This window comes from Arvicola amphibius, chromosome 6 (assembly GCF_903992535.2).
Source record: "Arvicola amphibius chromosome 6, mArvAmp1.2, whole genome shotgun sequence".
In the NCBI taxonomy this organism is placed as follows: domain Eukaryota; kingdom Metazoa; phylum Chordata; class Mammalia; order Rodentia; family Cricetidae; genus Arvicola; species Arvicola amphibius.
In genome coordinates this window covers 135,758,994-135,771,932 of record NC_052052.2, presented here as the reverse complement: position 1 = coordinate 135,771,932, position 12,939 = coordinate 135,758,994, and the positions used below count along the sequence as shown (strand labels likewise).

The 12,939-nt window shown below is 45.8% G+C and overlaps 1 protein-coding gene across 1 annotated transcript in view; it reads right to left on the bottom strand.

The window, feature by feature from the left end:
- Rreb1 (ras responsive element binding protein 1) overlaps nucleotides 1-10,584 on the bottom strand; it is a 180,122-nt gene extending 169,538 nt beyond the window's left edge. The window contains exon 1 of the mRNA XM_038335485.1: nucleotides 10,565-10,584. The gene's annotated coding sequence lies outside the window, so the exon portion shown is untranslated. The remainder of the gene's footprint in view (nucleotides 1-10,564) is intronic.
- Nucleotides 10,585-12,939: the final 2,355 nt, after the last annotated feature.

Sequence of the window (12,939 nt, the reverse complement as noted above, 5' to 3'; positions counted from 1 at the left end):
GCTGCATAATGGATTTGAGGTCAGCCTGGGCCATTTGGGACCCAAACAAATGAGATCTCAGGCAAATAAATAAACAGTCTTTTGTTAATGTCAGGCTTTAAGGAATAAAGTGGATCATTATTGACCGTAATCAGGGTTTCCTAACAAATTGGATCCTTCTATCTTTAAAAAACATTTGCATATAGCCAAGTATCCCCATATCTTTATCTATATGCTATAAGATATGTTATAAAATATGCAGAATTAAGCAACGCAAGGAATTTAATAGACATTATTTGAAGGAACTTATACCAATGACTAATAAGAAATAAGGTTGGTGAGGTGGCTCAGCAGGTAAAATTGTCTTCTGGTTTGCACATTCACACCTGCACGCTTGCCTGCACACACATGCACACACACCACACACAGACATCATCATTATCATCATCATCATAATCATCAGAGAAAATAAGAGCATGAAAAGAAGAGATGGGCATGTAGCTCAGATGGTAGAGTGTGTGATTAGCATGTACAAGGCCCTGGGCTCAAGCCCTAGTATTGGGAGAAAACAAAACAAAACAAAAACCAGAAACATGGTTGATATCATCAGAGAAATCAAAATCTCAATGAGATCCCACTTTAATTTCAATTGGGTGGTGAGAATTTGTTTGAGGCGGGGTCTTATCATAGAGCCAAGGCTGAGCTGGTTTGAACTCATAGAGATCTATCTGTCTGCTTCTGTCTCTTGAGTGCTGGGGTTAAAGGTATGTACCACCACCTAGCCTGGATGTTTAGATTTTGAAAAATGGAAAATAACAAATACTAGCAAAGATATTAAAAAAAAAAAAACCTGTGCATTACTAGAAGGAATGTAAAATGCAACCACAGTGGACAACAGCTTGGTAGCTCCCCCAAAATTTAAAGAAATTTACTATATGACTCAACAATCCCACGGATGCCTGCAAGCCAGTATTTCTAGCAGCGTCATTCAAATCAGCTAAGGGCCACACACAACACATAAACCTGTTTTCACTGCGAAACTGAGTGATCACAGAGACCGTAGGAAAGGTGGAGACTGAACAAAGTGTGCTATGCATGGATGGGAGGATACCATTCAGCCATTAGAAAAAGAAGGAAGGACTGATCCCGGCTACAGCAGAGAGGAATCTCGAAAAAAGTATGCTAAATGAAAAAGCAAGACTCGAAAGGAAAAGTACAGCTAGGGTCCACTGCTGAGAAATATCCAGAAGGTGCACGGGGAAGAGCAAGTAGACCAGAAGTTATGAGGGTCTTGGGCAAGATATGATAAAGAGTTAACACTTAACAAACACAGGAGTTTTGTTTGGGAGTGACTAGACAATGTTCATAGCAGACAGGATTGCTACTTACAAGCACATGAATGCAGCACATGTCACTGGCTTCTGTGCTTTAATTGGCTACAACAACAGACTTAATGCTACAAAGAGTTGTAGTTTATGCTACAAGATCACAGTAGAATAGTTTATCTCGAAAAACCCAATTCTCTACAGAGGGAAAGGCAAAATCCACAAGTTGATGTTCTGTTTTCTTCTCACATCCTAGAGTCTCTCTTGCATGTTACAAGTCAGAGCCGGCCCTCATGAGTGGACTATGCGGTAGGGGGCATAGTGGGAAGATTTTTTTAAGGCTACGATTCAAAACTCATGTTATTTTTAACTTGAAGAGAAAAGGACCCTTTTCAGTAACCTTCCCATAGACCTGAACAGAGATCCTAGGAGGTCTTATTGTCCATCCCACCACAGAACTGGAGATCTGAATTATACAACCATGATAAAACACCAGAAAAAGCCCCCTTCCCCTTCTGCAAGGCACTCAGGAGCGTGTTTGCTCCCTTCATGCCAGAGCCCTTGTAGCCTTCTAAAACATACTGTGTGCTCTTTTCAGTCTTTCTCTGTTCTCAAGTAAGACCAAGACCTAACTTAACTTATTCCTTTCCAAAACTATTTTCAAAGTCATTTTCATCACTCCCCTGCCCCAGGCTGGAGAGCATCAATCACGGGACAAAATGACAGGAAACAATAAAAAGATTAGCAGCTCAAGACCAAGTGGCACCAACGCTGCCCATGCCCAGAGTGTCAAATATGAGGCTGGCTGAGGACCAAAGAAATCAAAAGTGAGACACACGGAGTCTGAGGGCTAAGCTGACATTTCAGGAGTCTGCAGCAGTTCTGCTGAGCAGCACGGGACGGGCAAAGCAAAGGGCGGGGGGTGGGGGCAGTGCTGAGACCATGCACTTCTGTCGCACAAGGTCTCCACCTCTCCGAAGGTTTCACAATTTCACTGTGACAAACAGCCTTTTGTGTGAAAGGCTACAGGTTTTTTTGTTTGTTTGTTTTTTGTTTTTCCTAGGCAGGGTTTCTTTGTATAACTTGCTCTGGCTGTCCTGGAACTTGCTTTGTAGACCAGGCTGGCCTCGAACTCACAGAGATCCGCCTACACCTGCCTCCTGAGTGCTGGGATTAAAGGCGTGCGCCACCACTGCCCGGCTGCACTTTGGGGTTTAAAAGTTGGAGTACTTCTCTAGTTCAACGAGAAACCAACCAACCACTTTGGATTTAAAACAAAAGCTAACCTTAAGATAATGTTCCACTCTCAAGACAGTCTCAACTCAGCATTTTTAGGGATCTGCAATTTGACAATATGAATTGATTGCCCCTTTCCTCCAGCAGTCTTGTTGAAACCCACAACTATCGTGCACTGAGAAAGACAAACATCCTAGAAATGCAGTGTGAAATGGTCAACGCATACCACCAGCTACATAGATAGTGTGACTACCTAGCATCTCTGAGGTCCAGGGTTTTAGACCTAGCCCCACAAAAAAAACAAAATAAATAAGAGACTCTGAAATCAGTCATTTAAGGAGCAGTCTTTGGCTGCTTATGCCTATGTCCTTACATAGCTCAGCTGGTAAAGTGTTTGTCTACCATGCAGGAAGCCATGGGTTCAATCCCCAGTGTGGTGGTTCACATCTGTGATCCTAGCACTTAGGAGCTAGAGGCAGGAGGATCAGAAATTCAAGAGACCATTTCAGGCTGAGACGGCAAAGGAATGAATATCATCTGAAGTCCTGTATTTCTACACTATCATAGTAGAAGGATTTAGAAATAGATGCTACTATATCTGTGCTATACTTGGAAACAGAGGGGACTAGGTGGATAAGGATTTGAATCTGCAGGTATTCCTCCCCATCAGCCATTTCCCAAGTCCTTGATTAAACTCTACATTACATGATTTGGATGCTATCAATTTTTTAAAAACATATTGATAATCCAGTCTTATCAAGAAACCTTGACTTTCCTGCAAAGAGAGTTCTCCTAATTCAGAGGCTTGAACATCAGAAATACTGTTTAAAAGTGTTCTGCTTTAGTTCCAACATTGATACTGTTTCAAAGTTCTCTTCTCTAGGACTTCTAACACGTCATATTAAAAAAGCTGCCAAACGGGTTTTAACACATCTTTTTTAAGGCCGATAAGCAAAAAGCAGTTTTGAGTAAAATCAGCTTATTCCACGTGTTTCAAAAGTCCAGCAGTACTTTCAAGTGGACAGCCATGAAATAAACTATACATGTCCCCAGATGCCACAGCTGGTGGAGGGCATTTCTCCTTTGGAAAAACACAAACCCCAAACTTTGGAACTGAAGCTGACCCGCTGGAGTGATGGCCTTCAAATCTGCTTCGTGGGCATTACGAATGGCTACGGGGAAACAGTAAGTAATTGTGAAAATAACATTTTAGCATGGACTCTCGGGCTGCAGGGATGGATTCGTGGTTAGGAGTGTGGACTGCTCTCCCAGAGGACCAGAGTTCGACTTGATTCATAACCATCTGTACCTCTAGCTCCAGGGGACCGGATACCTCTAGCCTCCACAAGTTCCAGCCCTCGTGTGCACACAGCAAACCCCTACATACACAGAACAGGGTGGAGTGTGGGGTGAAATTTCTGTCACCATCTTTGCTGTCAATCTTAAACACGAGTTTTTGTCTGCTCATTCCTACGGCAAGTCATGCTGTAGACACACGAGCAGCTCTTCTTATACCTTATACACAACATGGAGAATCAACGATCAGTTTGTGGCTGGACAAATAATATGGACTGACTGAAAGTTGGCTGTGACAAAATGTCTGCCTGGTGTTCAAGGAAGCACACATGTCTTTCGTGACAATAAGATACACATGCAGGTGGGTATTTCTTGCATCCATGGCCACAGCCATTTAGAATCTAAGTCCAAATTTCTGAGGATGTGTCTGTGTTTAAGTTAGTAGACCCTGTGGGACCTTGTGGGTTTACAGCCCGTGGCTCGCCTCACCTCACCTTAGAATGACAGAGCTGCCTTGAGACATCAGCCAGAGTACTCCTAAGACTGCCAATCGCCACACCCTAGGTCTGTGAATCCAAAGGTACAGGAAGTGGTCTGCCCAAGCTGGGTTATTGCATCAGCTCCACAGGCTTCCATGAACACAGTTTGAGTCACTCCCCCACCACACAGGGCTCAGAAACGCCACCTCCTTCCAACCCCGTCGGGCAGAGGACTTGAGGCATCCATCCTCTCTTCCAGACCACGGCTAAATTTGGAAGACACCAGGTCACCGGGATAAAAACAACTTTGAGTCCTGCCTGTGAAGGGCTGTCCCTCCAATCCGCAAACAGAGGACAGGTTTGACAAGAACGTGTGGAAAACTAGAACCTTCTTGGTCTCCTTAGGAGAGCCACAGGAGGCCTGGGGGTGTCTCAAGCTGGACCATAAACTGGTGAAGCCAAAATGTTATCCCAGAATATCTGCACCAGGATGTTCTAAAGGGCTTATTAAAGAATGGTCTACTGACCCCAGGAGGATTTGATGCCGTGCCTAAGGGTGGGGTGCCTTAATCTGATGAGGCAGGTCAGGAGCCACTGAGCTAAAGCACTCTGGTTAGAACAGTGCTGAGCCATCGTTTGGGCTCTCCAGAAAGCCCCAGAAATGACTAATTTGTGGTCTACGAGGAGGGAGATTTTCCAAATTGCACAGAGGTACGTTTTTAACAGAGAATGCTCACTAAACTTGGCTTTGGCCAGCTGGTTCTAACTCAGGTGCTCAGTCACACCTGGGACCCACCATCACTTCCAGTGCGTGAGGCACACACCCATGACTCACCCATTCCCCTAAATCACTTAAACCCAGGTTCTGACATGACCTTGAACACAGGTTTCTCCAAATGAGCTTCGCAGTTTGTTTGGAACACAGGCTTCCTGTGCGGATCTTCCTACCGCTCAGAGTGTCTAGATCTACATCATCCGTTACCTTAACCTCTGAGTCCTGCCCTTACATATTCTATACAATATTGTCGTTTTCTTTTTTAATATTTAAATTTTATTATTTATGTGTGTATATGTGCATGCGTGTGTATGGGGGTGACTGTGGAGGCCAGAGGAGGCTGTCAGATCCCCCGGAGCTGAAATCATACACAGTTGTAAATTGCCCAACATGAGTGCTGAAACCATACCCAGGCTCTCTGATAGCAGCAAGCTCTCTTAACCAATGAACCACCTCTCCAGCCAACCTCCATTTTACCTTTACACAAATTATTATTTTTTGGTCATGTTAGGGCCTTGCGTATACTAGGCAAGTACACCACTACTGAGTTACATCCCCACTCCCATTTCCCTTGACAAAAGTTATTCTCATTGTCCTCTTGGGTCCCTGCAATAGTGTTCCTTAAACTCTCACGATAACCTGACCCCAAGGCTGACCTCCAAATCTAACTTTGATTTCATACAACCTACCTTGGTCGTGATGTGGCAGGGTCCTATCCAGACCACTGCAATGAAGTGAACAGAAGAAAAACTGAATTTTGTGGGTTTCCCTCAGCATATTCGGGTTATGTTTAATTGTGCTGGAGTCTATTAACTATGCAACATTATGTCAAATAAAATGATGAACATATTTTGATTATTTTGGTTTTGGGTTTTTTTTTTTTTTTTTTTTTTTAGACAAGGTTTCTCTTTGTAGCCCTAAATGTCCTGGAACTCACTCTGTAGACCAGGCTGGCCTTGAACTCATAGAGATCCATCTGCCTTTGCCTCCCAAGTACTGGGATTAATGGCATATGCCACCACCACCTGGTTGTACATCTTATTTTATTGCTAAAAACTGCTAACAATCATTTGAGCTATTGGAAAAATGGTTTGTCTGACCTGGGGTTGGGCAAATTCTCAATAGATAACAATATCTACCAATCACAAAATGAGGTAACGTCTGTATTTTCCCGGCTTAAAGTTTTCCCATAATTCCCCATTATCTGCAGATAAAGTCTCAATACCGAGCTCAGCGAGCTATTCCTTGTCCCTGATTGGTCTGTCTCTAATCTTATCACTGAAATGACAACTTTTATACCCAATGCATCTCTTCCAGCAAAGCTGGTCAATTCAGATTCCGGGCCTGTGCTCTACAACTTCCGGCCTCTTGGCTCACAGGCTTAAGCAGAACCGCCCTTCTTTCTGGCTATAAAAATCACATCCATCATTAAGGCCCAATTCAAGTCTTAAGACTTTCCTCGGAACTACTTCCTGATGGCTGCCACCTGTCAGCCACCATACCAGAACATTCCCAGCACCCTAGAACACCCAGGCCTGAGCTCAGGTGTGTGCTTTGTCCTCTCCCTTCCCGGTCACCTCCGACAAGATGAGCTTGGTGCTAGGCATTTTACAGCCCCACCAGCCTAGCCTGCTGAGCTCTCTAGCCATGCTGGAATTGAGGGACAGTTTTTGTCCGGCCCCCACTGGTAATCATTTACACACTGGCTGGCGGTAACACTACCCTTAAAAAACAGCCAATTTTTCTTTTTATACAGACATAATGTGCAAGTTCACTGTCAGCATTTTAGAGGAAGAGAAGCCAGAAGAAAAACATTTAAATCTCTCACTTTACCTCTCAGCTACTGACTTCTGTATATGAGCCCACCGTTTCCTCTTGTTTTGTTTAATGATGCTTTTCTTTCTTTCTTTCTTTCTTTCTTTCTTTCTTTCTTTCTTTCTTTCTTTCTTCATTTTCTTTTCTTTTTGTTTCTTTTTGGTTTTTCAAGATAGGCTTTCTCTGTGTAGCTTTGGAGCCTATCCTGGAACTCGCTCTGGAGACTGGTCTGGCCTCGAACTCACAGAGATCTGCCTGTCTCTGCCTCCTGAATGCTGGGATTAAAGGGGTGTGCCACCACTGCCGGCTTACTGGTACTTTAATTCCTGGACACATTTGTTACCTCACTGTCACCCTCAACGAGACCTTATTGGATTGACTTTTTATTTGAACACCCATTTGACCATCCACTTGTTTATAATTCTCACATGGCTTAACACAGTTCTGTACATACATGATGTAGGTAGATCATATGTTCAAATACATGCTCATTTAAGAAAACATTTTGGCACTGTCAGTGAGTAGATGGCTCCTAACACACCAGTAACACATGTGAAAATCTGATATAATGAATAGGTAACTTCTCCTCCACCTCAGGACAGCTGTCTCCCTGTGTACACTGTGTAGTTTTGGCTGGCCAGGAACTTGCTATGTAGAACAAGCTGGTCTCAAACTCAAATTTGCCTGCCTCTGTTCCCTAAGAGCTGGGATTAAAGGTGTGTTCTGGTGACAACTTCTTTAAAAAAATAAATTTTCTCTAATAATGGAGAACAAACCTAGGGCCTCCCCCATTCCAGTGGAGCACTCTATCACTGAGTCATATCCCAACTTTGCATTGATGGTTTTTCTTTTTCGAGACAGGTGTCCTCTGTGTAGCCTGGCTGTCCTGGAACTCACTCTGTAGACCAGGCTGGCCTTGAACTCGAAGACCCACCTGTCTCTGCCTCCTGAGTGCTGGGATTAAAGGTGTGTGCCACCACCGCCTGGCACTAACTCTTTTTTTGGACATATATTTATTCCTCAATTTAACTTCTGTTCTAAATCTGGCTTGTAACTAACAGTAGATCATCTTATATGGAAGAATTATGAATTCCGGGGTGATATTTGGAGAAAGGCTAGATGGGAAAAGGACATTTATAGCTACATTTTGCTTAAAGTTCCTATTGGTTTTTATGAGAACTATTCTGCTGTGAACCAAACTTTCAAAGGCAAACTACCTCTTGAGTAGAAAATCATTCTGTTTGCTAACTTCCTTCAAGTTTCCAGAAAACTTTTTTTTTTTTTTTTGGTATAAGTGTCTGCCATGTGTAATTCTAAATAAAGTTTTTCCATAGCTTATGCAGACACCCTAAGTGAAAATAACAGTATTTTCTAACTGAAATGAAGATTTCAGAGTCCACTGGACTGGAGAGACAAAACAGTCCAGAGCACTCACTACTCTTCAGAAGACCCACGTTCAGTTCTTGTATAACCACCTGATAACTCACAGCCACCTCCCTACCCCAGTTCCAGAACACCTGCCACCTTCTTCTGACTTCTTCAGGCACCAGGCACACATGTAGACAAACACACTCATATGCATAAAATACAACTTAAAAAATCTATAATCCTTTACTTGAACAGAGGTCAGTTATTCCAGTAACTATCGTGATTGCCATTCTCTCCTGCGACAATGGCCAGGGTCATCTAGGCCCAAGAGAACAATAATTTGGGCCGGAAGGATGGCTGAGTGATGGGCTGTGCTTAGGATCTGCAAGGTCCTGGGTTCCATGTCCAGCATCAATGTAAATGAACATCAGAGCTGGGCGTGGTGTTGGAAAAACCATAATCCCAGCACGTAGATGGCAGAGGCAAAAGATTACTGCAAGTCACAAGCTAACCTGGTCTACAAAGAAAGCTTCAGGCCAACCAGGGCTTTTAAACCCACACCCAGTTTTTAAAAAAATAATCTTTCTCTCTTTTTTTTTTGTAGATTAATTCTGTACAAAAGTCTTACAACAAAATAATCAACCTCCTTTTACATATTTATAATATGATTCAATTTATAATAAGTTCATTTTGCCAGTTGTTTGTTTTAGCTCCTTGAGACAAGGTGGCCTCAAAAGTGGCTATACAGCCAAGGATGATTCCTGGTCCTCCTTCACTTCCCAGGCAGGTGTCATCAGACACAACCTAGTTTCCCAGGGGTTGACTCCTTGAAACATATACTTTTTCAAAGCAAGATTCATCTTGACCCAAGGTGACTTCTTTGGAAATAAATAGAACTTTACATTAATTCCTAAGTCTGGTTACCTAACTCTGAGGATGACTGAAACAAGCATCCTGTTGACCTCTGAGTGAAAACACCGGGTACTTCGGATTTCTCAACTCATGGGTTCCTCAGTCCTGTCCCTATACCTTGTGACTGGTCCAACAGATGGAAGGCAAATGGGACAGAAACCAGGAAGTGTTCAAGAAAAGTTTGAGTAACAAACTCAATTAACATAACACTAAGCCTCTCTTTTGCAGCCCCATCTTGCCCCTCCGCCTTTCCTTTTTCTTTTCTTGTCTCCTCTGCCTTCAATCCAAAAGGCCATCACTTTCAAATCTCAATTCCTCCTTCAAGCTGTGTGTTGCTCCAGCACCCAGGAAGGAACTCAACAGCTTCCTCTGCTTTGAGAGGCCTGGACCACCTCTGCCCTTCTCCTTTTAATAAAGGGCTTTTAATGGTTGTTTCTTATGCCTTCCCTAAATACCAAACTGTGACTGTCCCCTGTTCCTTCCAATTCTAGGGTATCAACTTCAAACTTTTGTGTCTCCTTAGTCAGCCACTGTTAAGAACTGTGGTAAATTGATGTCCTTTGAGATGGTAAACAAGCAAACAAACACAAAACACAACAAAGCCTCCTCAGCTTTCTATTCTGGTCCCCTAAGCGCAACTGCCGGCTCCTTTTTCACCAACAACGTTCAGTGCATCATCGCATCCAAGCCGAACCCGGTTACTGAGGCAACTAAATTTTTCTTCCCAATGGGTCACAGAGAAACACATCCCTCTGGATCCCCTGGTATCTGTCCACCTACAATGTTGCGGAGCCACAACAGCAAATAACTCTCTTTCCAAGGTTGGAGCTGGCTGTCTCGGGCGGCCAGAGGAGGGGGGTGCGTCCAGTCACATTCCTGACCCACTTTCGCGTCCCTTCCCTCCCCCTCCTCTTCCTCCTACTCCCCGGCTGGCCGCGAGGGCGCCAGTGCTCGCAGTGCTCGGAGTCATCCGCGAGCAGAACCTGGACCACCGCAGGCCGGTGCACCGGGTGTCTGGCACTGCTGGGGACCCTGAGAAAGCCCCCTCCCCGCACCACACACACACACACACACACACACACACACACACACACACACACACACACACGGCCACTCTCGCGTGTAGTACTTCCTCCGGGTCACATGAGCTCGTGAGCACCTGTTGGCAACTTCAGCCCCAGGCCGAGACTCTTCCCCCACCCCCCTCCGCTCGCGCCCCTCCAGGCAAAGACTCCTGTTTGCAAACCAGCTTCCCTCCCTCGGCAGGGCTCAGGGGCCCGCGTGTGGAGGGGACCTTGGCCCCCACTCCCTCTCCCCCGGGCGGAACGCGGAGGTGGAGTGAGCCCGCCGCCCGCCCCCAGCCCGACAGCGCTGGAAACCTGGGCTTCTTGTGGGTGCGGGGCGGGGTTGCTGCCAAGTCCCGGTCGGGGCCGCAAGGGAGAGGGCAGGTAGCGGGCGGTGACCAGTGGGTGTGCGTTCCGGGCGGCGGAGTCCAGGAAGGGGGCGGGAAGCAGTCGTTGCAGCTGCAACTTTGGAGCGTGCACCGCAACTCAGCAACTTTGCCTGTGCCGCGCGCCCCTCCCCCGCGTCACCAGGCCCGGCCGGGGGCCGCGCGTTGCCAGGCAGGGTAGGGGACAGATCGGGAGTGCGGACGACTGAGAAAGGGGCGAGGGAGATGACAAAAGTTCGCCTGAGTTACGTTACGGGGCGCACCTACACGCACCGAGGCCATGAGAAGAACGCACGATCCCTCATCTGCCCACCAGGCGACTGCTGCTGGGCTCCGCGCGAGGAAGGGGGCGGGAGGATGGCGCCGGAGCCATGGAAACTGCCGGGTGGCTAACTAGGGAGAGGGCCGCGCAAGGCGGTCCCCTGCAGCCAGCATCTTGCAGTCGGATGCAGCTTGGGGTAAGCGTGGCCCAGCTTGCACAAGTTCTTCTCAACTCGACCGCATCTCTACCGCCCTCCTCGCCCACCTCTTCTAGAGGCTAAGAAGGTGGCGGTGTAGACCGGTCTGTGGGGCGGAGGCTCCTGTGAAGGTGACCGACCCGGAGGTCATCGTTCACCTGATACTTGTTCTGGGCTCAGAGGACAACACGAGGCACCCTCTAGTCCCATCAGTCCAGACAGCTTGGAAAAACCCTGGGGACGCGTCCAGGAAGATGAAATCAAAAGCGTCTGAAGGGCCTACACTGAGGGTGCAGAGAATTCTGGGCTAACTTGAGATGGTACCCAAAGTCCTTAAAGTCAGGCCCCCAGGGTAGGCAGCCCCTGGTGGGGGTGGGATGGTCCAGCCAGGTGGAAGAAGGGTGTAAACTGAAGGCTTTGGACCAATTCCACACACTCAAGCAAAGGCGCGCTAAGAGCCGGAGTTATCAGCCACACCCAGGCCCTGGAAGCCAACTTGGCCTCCAAGCCTCCTCCCCTCCACTCACAGACTTGTTCTGACTCACTATAGAGTAACTGATGCTTCACGCCTCAGCCTATTGCCCATAAAGCTAGAGATCTTAATGGTGGTGTTATGAAGTTGAGTCACTCTGGGTGTGGGGATCTTCGGAAGCAAAAGGGTCATTTCAAGTGAAAGTAAACTGCCTTCGTGGAGAGGCCTGTCAACAAGCTGAATGGTTTAATTACATGCCATCTTAATTTAAAGAGATTTGCATGCTCACTGAGGCCAGCTGGACAGTTCCTTCTGATGTGTACCTGGAAATTACTCTTTAACTCGGCAAGGCCAATTCATTTTCCACTGTGAGAAGGTGACTAGTATCTCCCCGCCCTCCCATATGTTTGTTCTTATTCTTCTCAGTTTAGGAAATACTTACACTCTTCCCCCTCCCCCCTCCCGCCCCCAAAATAATTTCGAAAGCCTAGAGCCGGAGCCTGGTCCCCCAGCGTTGTCCCGAAGATCCTCAGTATGGCCATAAGTTATTCTGGCAGGGTGGGTGGTGTCTGAGATCCTTTGTACCACGTTTTATCCATTCCAGATGTGCTAGTTTTAACATCTTAGGTTTAACTTGAGCATCTCTGATGTCTTCTGTCTGCTGACATCCTGGCATTAAGTTTTAGTTTCACTGGTGTTCCTTCTTAGTGGTCCATAAAATAAGGAAGTTTGATAAACGCTGAGCTAAACAGTTTAAATCCAGTTTATTTGTTTTACAGTAACTACACCAGCTTTATCACAAGACCTGTCAGTGTTCCATGCAGGAAGGGGCCTCATGTCACCCAGAAGAGATTATAACATGCACGTTTTAAAATAAAAAGAAAGGTCTCTGTTTGCTTGTGTTTGCGCATGCGAGGTTGTGTTTGTGCATGTGCACGTGTTCATGAACATGTGCACGTGTGTGCATGTGTCTGTGTGCATGGATAAATGTGTGCACGCTCGTGTGTTGTTACTTAGGACTAACAGGTCTCTTTAGGAACTGCTGATTCAGGGCTTCTGCGAGACTTGAACATAATGAAGGGAAATTGTTTGTGTTTCAAAATGACACCATCAGGAATTATTTAAAAATAAATTTAGTGTCATTGCATAAAAGAAGTAGGAAGGAAACGAGCTTTTGAAGAAACACTCAAGGAACTGTTCCCATTCCGCTTCCATCAGTGTTGTTAAGAGCTGTGAATATTTATGGAAGGTCAGGAATTTCGTGTATTTCAAATATATAATCAATGCTACACTGCCTCCTGCCTTATTTTGACTTGGGAAAGGAGAGAAAAAAACTTTTACTTAAATTTGGCTTATTGAACTGAGAGTGCAGAT